The sequence below is a fragment of the Somniosus microcephalus genome, chromosome 3 (genome assembly GCF_052327205.1).
Source record: "Somniosus microcephalus isolate GS21.2 chromosome 3, FLI_Smic_1.0, whole genome shotgun sequence".
In the NCBI taxonomy this organism is placed as follows: Eukaryota; Metazoa; Chordata; class Chondrichthyes; order Squaliformes; family Somniosidae; genus Somniosus; species Somniosus microcephalus.
This window is the reverse complement of record NC_140989.1, coordinates 203,260,610-203,271,363: the sequence shown is the minus strand read 5'-3', so window position 1 is coordinate 203,271,363 and position 10,754 is coordinate 203,260,610.

Genomic DNA, 10,754 nt, shown 5'->3' with positions numbered 1-10,754 from the left:
GATATTAAGCAGGTGCAGAGACAGTGGGGGGGGGGTTAGGAGGGTAGGAAGGAATAGAAAGAACACCCTGTACTTTTGTAAGAGGCAGGAAAGATAAACACCCCTTCCAGGTGAAACAGCAATTTACTTGTACTTCTTGCAATTTAATATACTGTATTCGCTGCTCACGATGCGGTCTCCTCTACATTGGGGAGACCAAACGCAGATTGGGCGACCGCTTTGCGGAACACCTCCGTTCAGTCTGTAAGGGTGACCCTGAGCTTCCAGTCGCCTGTCACTTTAATTCACCGCTTCACTCCCACTCTGGTCTCTCTGTCCTCGGGCTATTGCACTGTTCCAATGAAGCTCAACGTAAGCTCGAGGAACAGCACCGCATCTTTCGATTGGGCGCTTTGCAGCCTGCCGGACTCAACATTGAGTTCAACAATTTCAGATAATTATCCCTGCCCCATTTTTCATGCAGTGTGATTTTTGCCATTCCCATTTGCAACATTTTGGCCCAGAAATTCGGGTCGTAGGCTTCCCGAGGGTGTAAGCCCCCGACCTGCACTTACCTTGCGCGCCGGCCGTTGAGCTGTAGGGCCCCGTGGAATTCCGACCCAGGGCCTGGTCCAGCTGCCGGCGCGCAGTGCTTGCGTATCTCAGGGGCGCAGTTAGTTCGATGCGTCCCCTGGGATCACGTGGGCCATAGGCAGCCGATCGGAGCAGGGAATGCTCCATTCATAAGACTGACAGGAAGTGCTGTCAAGACTTATAAATACTACGGCCCCAAAATAGCACTAAACCTTCAAATAAATTTTTTTAAAACATCACATTTTTAAAATAAACTATAAATTACATGAAATAACTATTTTAAACAATAATTTAAATTTTGAAAAAAATAATTTTATATTCTAACGGGGCTAAAAATAAACTTACCTTGCTTTAAAGTATTTAAAAATAATAAACCTGTGGGAAAAATGTTTTAATTTTAATTAATTCACCACTTACCTTGTAAAAAGCAGGCCTTACGCCTGCTTTTTATATTTCTAAATTCTGCCGGCTTACCCTCACGGAAAAACCTGTAAAAAATAACCTAAGTTTGATGCACAGACGCAGCCTCCCCCGCGCACGCGTTCGACCTCTGAACCCCTTCGTTCAGAGGAACGGAAGTGCCGGTTTCCCGCGCATGCGCAGTGCATGCAGGAAACCGGCACTTCCATCGGGCCTACAGCTGAGTACACAGCGCGTACTCACCCATGGAGACCCGAATTTCTGGGCCATTATCTTTCCTGCCTCTTACATAAGCACAGGGTGTTCTTTCTATTCCTACCTCCCCTCCTAACCACCCCCCCCCCTCCTGTCTCTGCGCCTGCTTAATATCTGTTACATCTCCAGCTTTTTCCAGTTCTGATGAAGGGTCCCAGACCTGAAACGTTAACTCTGTTTCTCTCTCCATGGATGCTGCCTGGCCTGCTGAGTATTTCCAGCATTTTCTGTTGTTATTTCAGATTTCCAGCATCCGCAGTATTTTGCAATTATATTAGTGTTTTGTTCACTGCCACCTCTCTTCTAGGAATGCCTACCTTGAAGAAGTTCTGCTCTTCTCTCCGACGGGAGTTTCGTTTATCTATTCAACCTTTTTCACCTTCTTTGCTTTCAGTTTCCCTTTTCGTGTTTGACCAGGTATCTGCCAAGACTCGGTTTCACAGCCACATCGCTTTCCTCAGTAACTGTCTCCGGTTCAGAGTTATTCCACGTGGATTCCAACTAAACTTCCACCCTTCATGTTTTGGATCCACCCAGGATTACAAATATCTCCTCGATATTCATCGTTCTTCAAACTACTGCTCTCGCCGCAGCTTGAGATCCACGCTCAACGCCATGCGCCGCCACATGAACAACCTCGACCTCTCTCTTCAGCAGCACCGACGCACTCTATTTCAATGCTGTCCGGGTCCACAGTTCCATTTCATCCTTCGACTCATCCGATGCTTCAACAAAAAACTTTTTTTCTTCCTTTATGATGTCAAGGATCGCAAGATTCATCAACTCGTGGACACCAGCGCCCCCCCAGAACCTTCGTCCCCGTTACTTTCCTCCGATCCGATCCCTTCTTCCAATCTCACCCCCTGCCGTGTTTTCACTATCCCCTCTGACCTTCCCCTCTCTGACCCCGAACGTTCAGTCCTCAACAAAGGCCTGAGCTTCATCCCCTTACGCCCCCATCTGAATGAATTTTGAGCTCGGCACGATGCTGAGCTCTTCTTCCGTCGCCTTCATCTCCGTGCCCACTTCTTTGGCAGGAGTCTTCCCCCCGCACGGCTGATCCTTTCTCCCGCTTTCTAAATTCTCATTCTACTTGGACCCCTCCCTCTGGCCTTTTACCCTCTCTAGATCTTTTCATTGCTAACTGCCGGCGTGACATCGGCCGTCTCCATTTCTCTGCTCCCCTCACTCACTCCAACCTAACTCCCTCTGAACTTGCAGCACTCCATTCTCTCCGATCCAACCCTAACATTATCATTAAACCTGCTGATAAGGGTGGTGCTGTTGTTGTTTGGCAAACCGACCTCTACCGTGCGGAAGCTGAACGCCAACTCTCCAACACCTCCTCCTACCTCTGCCTGGACCATGACCCAACTAGCAAACATCAAGCCATTGTTTCCAAGTGTGTCACTGACCTCATCTCCTCTGGAGATCTTCCCTCCATGGCCGCCAACCTCCTAGTCCCCCAACCCCGCACAGCCCGCTTCTACCTCCTTCCCAAGATCCACAAACAGGACTGCCCTGGTAGACCCATCGTTTCAGCCTGTTCTTGCCCCACGGAACTTATCTCTTCCTATCTCAACTCTATTTTTTCTCCCCTTGTCCAGTCTCTTCCCACCTACACTCGCGACTCTTCCGACGCCCTCTGTCACTTTAACAGATTCCAGTTTCCTGGCCCCAACCGCCTCCTTTTCACTATGGACGTCCAATCCCTCTACACCTCCATCCCCCACCTGGACAGCCTTCGGGCGCTCTGTTTCTTCCTTGAACAGAGGCCCAACCAGTCCCCATCCACCACCACCCTCCTCCGCCTGGCTGAACTTGTTCTCACAATGAACAACTTCTCCTTTGACTCCACTCACTTCCTCCAAATTAAAGGTGTTGCTATGGGAACCCGCATGGGCCCTAGCTATGCCTGCCTGTTCGTGGGATTTGTGGAACATTCTTTGTTCCAGCCCTACTCAGGTCCCCTCCCTCACCTCTTTTTCCAGTACATCGATGACTGTATTGGTGCCATTTCCTGCTCTCGCCCTGAACTAGATAAGTTCATTCACTTTACTTCCAATTTCCACCCTTCCCTCACCTTCACATGGTCCATCTCCGACTCTTCCCTTCCCTTCCTTGACTTCTCCGTCTCCATTTCTGGCGACCGGCTTTCAACAAACATCCACTACAAGCCCACCGACTCCCACAGCTACCTAGGCTACACTTCCTCCCACCCCGCTTCCTGTAAGGACTCTATTCCATTCTCCCAGTTTCTCCGTCTCCGCCGCGTCTGTTCTGACGATGCCACCTTCCATACTAGTGCTTCCGACATGTCTTCCTTTTTCCTCAACCGAGGATTCCCCTCTACCGTGGTTGACACGGCCCTTGACTGTGTCCGTTCTATTTCCTGCACTTCTGCTCTCACCCCTGCCCCTCCCTCCCAGAACCACGATAGGGTTCCCCTTGTCCTCCCCTTTCACCCCACCAGCCTCCACATTCAATGGATCATCCTCTGCCATTTCTGCCACCTCCAACATGATCCCACCACCAAACACATCTTCCCCTCACCTCCCCTTTCAGCATTCCGAAGGGACCACTCCCTCCGCGGCACCCTGGTCCACTACTCAATCACCCCCAACAGCCCTTCTCCTTCACCTGACACCTTCCCGTGCAAGCGCAGGAGATGCAACACATGCCCTTTTACCTCCCCCCTTCCCACTGTCCAGGGCCCCAAACACCCCTTCCAGGTGAAACAGTGATTTACTTGTACTTCTTGCAATTTAATATACTGTATTCGCTGCTCACGATGCGGTCTCCTCTACATTGGGGAGACCAAACGCAGATTGGGTGACCGCTTTGCGGAACACCTCCATTCAGCCCGTAAGGGTGACCCTGAGCTTCCGGTCGCCTGTCACTTTAATTCACCGCTTCACTCCCACTCTGATCTCTCTGTCCTCGGGCTATTGCATTCACAGAATCACAGAATCACAGAATCTACAGTGCAGATAGAGGCCATTTCGGCCCATCGAGCCTGCACCGACACATATCCCACCCTATCCCCGTAACCCCATGTATTTAATCCCCTAACACTAAGGGTCAATTTATCATAGCCAAATCAACCTAACCCGCACATCTTTGGACTGTGGGAGGAAACCGGAGCACCCGGAGAAAACCCACGCAGACACAGGGAGAATGTGCAAACTCCACACAGGCAGTCGCCCGAGGCCAGATTTGAACCCGGGTCCCTGGCGCTGTGAGGCAACAGTGCTAACCACTATGCCACCGTGCCCCATTGTTCCAATGAAGCTCAACGTAAACTCAAGGAACAGCACCTCATCTTTCGATTGGGCACTTTGCAGCCTGCCGGACTCAACATTGAGTTCAACAATTTCAGATAATTATCCCTGCCCCCATTTTTCATGCAGTATGATTTTTGCCATTCCCATTTGCAACATTTTATCTTTCCTGTCTCTTACAAAAGTACAGGGTATTCTTTCTATTCCTTCCTCCCCTCCTAACCCCCCCTCCCTCCCTGTCTCTGCACCTGCTTAATATCTGTTACATCTCCAGCTTTTTCCAGTTCTAATGAAGGGTCCCAGACCTGAAACGTTAACTCTGTTTCTCTCTCCACGGATGCTGCCTGGCCTGCTGAGTATTTCCAGCATTTGCTGTTATTTCAGATTTTCAGCATCCGCAGTATTTTGCTATTATATATTGTGAGGGACCTGGCTATAGTGTGAGGGACCAGGGTATGGTGTGAGGGACCAGGGTATAGTGTGAGACCCCAGGGTATAGTGTGAGCGACCCCAGGGTATAGGGTGAGGGAACAGGGGATAGTGTGAGTGACCCCAGTTATAGTGTGAGGGAACAGGGTATAGTGTGAGGGGCCAGTGTTGCGTTTGCAAAGATAATCCAGAGACCGTCAGCAGAGTTCAGTTCATGGTGCTTTTATAATGGCTGCCACACACACACACTTCCAGGCACAAGCAATCGAATACCTATACACAATACAATGATAACAGCACTATCAAACTCCATGTGCTCAGGCCAAGGCAATCGAGTACCTATCACCAATGTCAGACATAACATTTCCTCCCCCCTCACAGAATTTCAAACATGAAATGTAGTGACAAAGTCCTGTAGGTGGCCAGGGTGAGAACGTGTACGAACAGGCCGAGGTGTGGACTGGTGAAGAGCAGGCCGAAGTGGGGACTACTGAGGGGCAGGCTGAGGCACAACATCTGCTTGGGGGTTGGCTGGCTGAGTCACATGTGCATCCCGCCACTCTGGGGGTAAGGCTTGGGGATTAGGTCCATATAATCCCGCATCAGGGGGTGCTGGCACCTTCCGAAGGTGGCTGGCATGCCACCGAGAGCCGTCAGTGAGGCAGAAAGTGGCTGGTCCAAGTTGGTGGCTGATTTGGAGAGGGGAGGACCAGAATGATGCCATCTTATTATTGCGGTGAGGCCTGCGGACTCTGACCCAATCGGAGACTGAGATGTTGGGCGCTTTGGCCCTCTTCGACTGGTCGAAGCGGAGTTTCATCTTCTCCTGCTGTCTAGCGACTGTGGCTTGAGCCAGTGGAGCAGGGCTCTGAGCTAGCGAGGGGCGGAGCCTGCCAAGGGGCAGCATGAGCTCACGGCCTAGCATGAGGGATGCGGGTGAGACCCCTGTAGTGGAATGCTGGGAGGCCCTGTAGTGCGGCAGTGTGTGGAGGAGGGCCTTGTCAAACACACACCCCTGGGATAGGTGTGCTCTGAGGCCATTTTTCAGTGTCTGGTTAAAACGCTCCACCCCCCCATTTGACTCGGGGTGGTAGTACGCTGTGCGAATGTGACGGATGCCCTTGCTCTCAAGGTAAGAGGAGAGTTCCAAAGAGACCATTTGGGGGCCATTGTCTGTGGTGATGGCCTTTGGATGCCCCCAGCGGGAGAAGAGGGACTCAAGGATATCAATGATGACCCGAGAGGTGACGGAGCCCACGGCAGTGGCCTCTGGCCATTTTGAGTGCAGGTCATAGGTCACCACTAGGAACCGTTGATGGTGGGGGACACCATGGATCTCCCCGCAGACGTCCAGCTGCAGGTGCTCCCAGAGCTGAGAGGGCCAGGCAAGGGGTTGCAGGGGTGGGGGAGTTGGTGGCCAGTCTTGCCACTTACAAGGCAGGCTGCACAGTCCTTGACCAGGGCCTCAATTTCCCTGTCGATACCCGGCCACCACACTAGGTCTCGGCATCGTTGTTTGAGCTTCACTATGCCCAAGTGGCCCTCATGCGCCATGGATAAAACACGCGCACGAAGGGCACTTGGGACCACAGTGCAGAGCCCACGTGCAACACAGGAGTCATTCCAGCAGGAGAGCTCCTCTTTAACTCTGGAGTAGGCAGACAGTTCCTCAGGCACCTTGCGAGGCCAGCCATCTCTGATGAAGGTGCACAGCTGGGAGAGGGCCGGATCCTGTTCAGAGGCCTCTTTGAGCTCCTGGAGAGAGACTGTGGTTTGGAGAGGCGTGTGCAGCATCTGGACGATATCCTGTTCCACATGTTCAGACCCGACAAGTGGGGCTGGGGCAGAGACAGTGCGGGAGAGCAGATCTGCAACAACATTCTCGCGTCCTGGTGTGAACTGGAGACTGAAATTGTATTGGCGGAGGCAGTCAAACCAGCGGTGTAGACGCAGTGGTCTGTGGCCCGTGCCGGATGTCGACAGCTGTAGGATTCGCAAAAATCCATGAAATACAGTATATGGGTAGGGCCCCTGAAGTGGCCACATTGTGAGAACACAGAATGGAGTTGGCAGTTCTTATGGCCCAGTTCAAAAGGACACACACACAGTACCTAACAGCAGTCTGAGTCATCATCGATTAGAAGAATCCAGAACCTTACTGTTTTTGATATTGTAATGTGGTTACAGCAGTAAACAAAACTATTAGCACCTGGAGGTGCGCTAATCGCTGGCAGAGCGGTAACCGATCTCAGAAACCGCTGAGCACACACAAACGAAGGGACACTAATCGGATTCCCATTAGTTCGATTTGCGAGCAGTTAAAATTAATGTGCTTGCTTTTGTTAAAGCAACCTTAACAAAGGAAAACGGTTGATTTGGCGCCAAGATTAGGGCCAGAAAAGAGTATAACCGTTCAGGTAAATCATCAGCAAGTCAGTCTAAGATTCGACCAGAGTAAGGAAGACTCCTCCGGAGACGGTTCACACCGTGAAGTCCAAGTCCAGTTACCATCAGGAGTTCGAGGACCGTGCGGAACAGAAAACGGCTCGAGGATTTTGGAGGACTTCCAAAGTTTGTACAGGAGAGCGAGTCCAGGAGCCGGTCCCATAAAGAAGGTCGGAGGTCCCGGACGACACCAAGTAACAGGGTCCAGGAGCCGGTCCCATAAGGAAGATCGGAAATTCCAGACATAACAAGAAGTACCAAGGTCCAGAAGGGTTTTGAAATTCGGTGAGCACAAAGGCCCAACTCTACCTAACTGACATAATTGAGGTATATTCAGTAACGGGAGGGTTTGTAACGTTAAGGGTATTTGTAAGTCAGGAGTGTGATTTATCCCTCGATGTGTCCGTGCGCTTCCCTCACCCCCGCTTTTAGCTTATCGCTATTTTAGAACTGTTTATATGCTTTAAAGTTATTTTTCTCAGTGTATAATTTAGTCCTCTGTGAGAAACGTTATTTTTCGTCTGCATTTATTCTTGCCATTTTTCTCTGTGTACATTCTCTTTCAAAAATAAAGATCGTTCTTTATTTAAAACTCAATCTGTCTCATCTGACCATTTGTCTTCCGAGTCACGAGTTGGGCCAACACACAAAGGTTGTCTGGCAATAAGCCCAGTGTCTAGAACCATGACGGGGGAGTGCTTCGAAACCGCTCACGAGTAGTGCGAAAATCAAAACCGATTTAGCACACCATAAGCTCGTTAAAACGACCCTTTACACAGCAGGGCAGTCAGAGCCTGGTGATCGGTTCGCAGGGTGAAGGCACGACCATACGTGTACAGGTGCCACCGCTCACATGCCCAGGTGCACGTCAGCGCCTCACGCTCGCCTACTGAGTACTTCTGTTCGGTGAGGCTAAGGGCTCGGGAGGCAAAGGCAATTGGTTTCTCCACTCCATTCTGTATCTGCGATAACACTGCCCCCACAGCTGCAGCGGACGCGTCGCAGGTGACGAGGGTGGGGCTGGCGACGTCAAAGTGAGCCAACACTGGAGGCGACGTGAGCTGCGATTTGAGGAGGCGAACAGCTTCCGTACAGGCTTGTGACCACACCCAGAGCTCATCCTTTCACAGGAGCTGGCGCAGTGGGGCTGTGGTGGCTGAGTACTGGGGCAAAAACTTCAGGTAGTTCCCAGTCATGCCAAGGAAGGAGGCAACCTGTGCTGCAGAGCTGGGTTCTGGGATGCTGTGAATGGCATCCACGTTTGACTGGAGTGGGGACATACCGTCAGCCGACAACCGAAACCCCACAAATTCGATCTCTGAAACAGCAAAGACACACTTTTCGCCATTCAGTGTGAGCTTGTGTTTTGCTAGAGCTGTGAAAACTCTGTGAAGGCGGTCGTCGTGAGTGGAGGTCGAGGGCCCATGCACGACGATGTCATCCAGGTAGATGGCCACCCCAGGAATGCCCGCGAGCACAGAGGACATCACCTTTTGGAAGCAGCTGGGTGCAGAGCTAAGTCCAAATGGCATCCTGGTGTACCGAAAGACGCCAGCATGTGTCACAAAAGCAGTGAGGTCCCTGCTGCTGGGGTGGAGGGGAACCTGTAGATAGCCCTGTCGAAGGTCCAGTTTCGAGAACAGGATGGAACCATAGAACTGCGCTGTGAGTTCCTCTGATGTGGGCAGTAGATATTTGTCAGGGATTACGGCCTTATTCACTGCTCGAAGATCGACACAGATGCGTAGACCACCTGACTTTTTCATTGCGACCACCAGGTTGGAGACCCATGGGGAGGCATCAACTGGTTCGATGATGCCTGCTTCCAGTAGCTGCTTTAGTTCAGCTGTGACCCCGTCACGGAGAGCAAGCGGGATGCAGCGCAGTGGCTGAATGACGGGGGTAACGGTGGAGTCAACCATGGGCTGGTGGGTGAAGGCAGTCAGGCAGCCCAGACCCTCGAAGAGTGCTGGCCATGTTTGGCGCCACGGTGAGGCGACATGCAGAATCGCAGACCCGCCGGTGTCCAAGAGAGAAAAACCCAGGTCAGTGAAAAGATCCAGTCCCATCAGGTTAGCTCCTTGGCGTGCCACATGAAAACAAAAATCTGGCAAAACTTTTGTTCCATAGCGTACTGTGAGGTTGACTGAGCCCACTAGTCCAATTTTTGAATTACCATACCCACAAAGGGCAGTGGAGGGCGCAGAGAGTGGCAGGGAGCTGAAAAAGCGTTTGAATGTGTCCACATTCAGCAGTGAGATGCTGGCACCGGTATCCAATAACAGAGGGATGCACACATCATTCAGGTTAATTGTGCATGACTTGGAAGCCACTACTGGCCCAGAGCTCACGTTGTGAATTATAGGCCAACTGCTTAAGGACTGAGTGTGTTCATCTGTAGCAACAGGGGCAGAGCGGCAGACCTTGGCAAAGTGATTTTGTTTTCCACAATTGCGACAGGCTTGGCCGCGCGCGGGGCAATTCTGCACTCTGGTAGCATGTGAACGGGATCCGCAGTTTCCACACTGTTGCCGCGGTAGCGCGCGTTGCTGCCGTCGCGCGAGCATTACAGTGTCAGGGCTGTCGGGGCTGAGGGTGCCGTCACTGGGTGTGTGTGCTAGTTTCGCTGCACATTCGGCTGCAGACTCCACTTGAAAGGCAATGTTGACTGCCTGTGACAACGACAGATCGTCGGACTCGAGTAACAGTCTTTCACGCACTCTCACGTTGTTTGTGTGCTCTATTAGTTGATCACGCACCATCTCATCTTGTAATGCACCGAACTTGCATGAGCTAGCTAACCCCCTCAAATTAGTCACGTATTGATGCACTGACTCGCCGAGGAGTTGGTGACGCTGTCAAAAAATGAATCGCCGCAGGAGGGCACTTTGTGGGGCAGAGAAGTGTGTGCTTAACAGAGCCACAGCCTCATCATATGTTTGGATTGAGTCTGCTGTGCATAATGTCCCAAGAACACGCTGGTCCTCCGCTCCCAAGCAATGGGATAACAGTTCCTTTTTCCGAGCCGTACTCACAGTTTCTAGTCCAAGAGCAATGAGGTAGGTTTCAAAGGACTGTAACCAGTGAACCCATGGGATCGGGGGCTCACCTGGTAGTGCAAGGAAGGAGGAGGTGGTGGAAGAGAGATTTCAGCCATCCTTGTCGCCAAATGTTGCGTTTGTAAAGATAATCCAGAGACCGTCAGCAGAGTTCAGTTCATGGTGCTTTTATAATGGCTGCCACACACACACACTTCCAGGCACAAGCAATCGAATACCTATACACAATACAATGATAACAGCACTATCAAACTCCATGTGCTCAGGCCAAGGCAATCGAGTACCTATCACC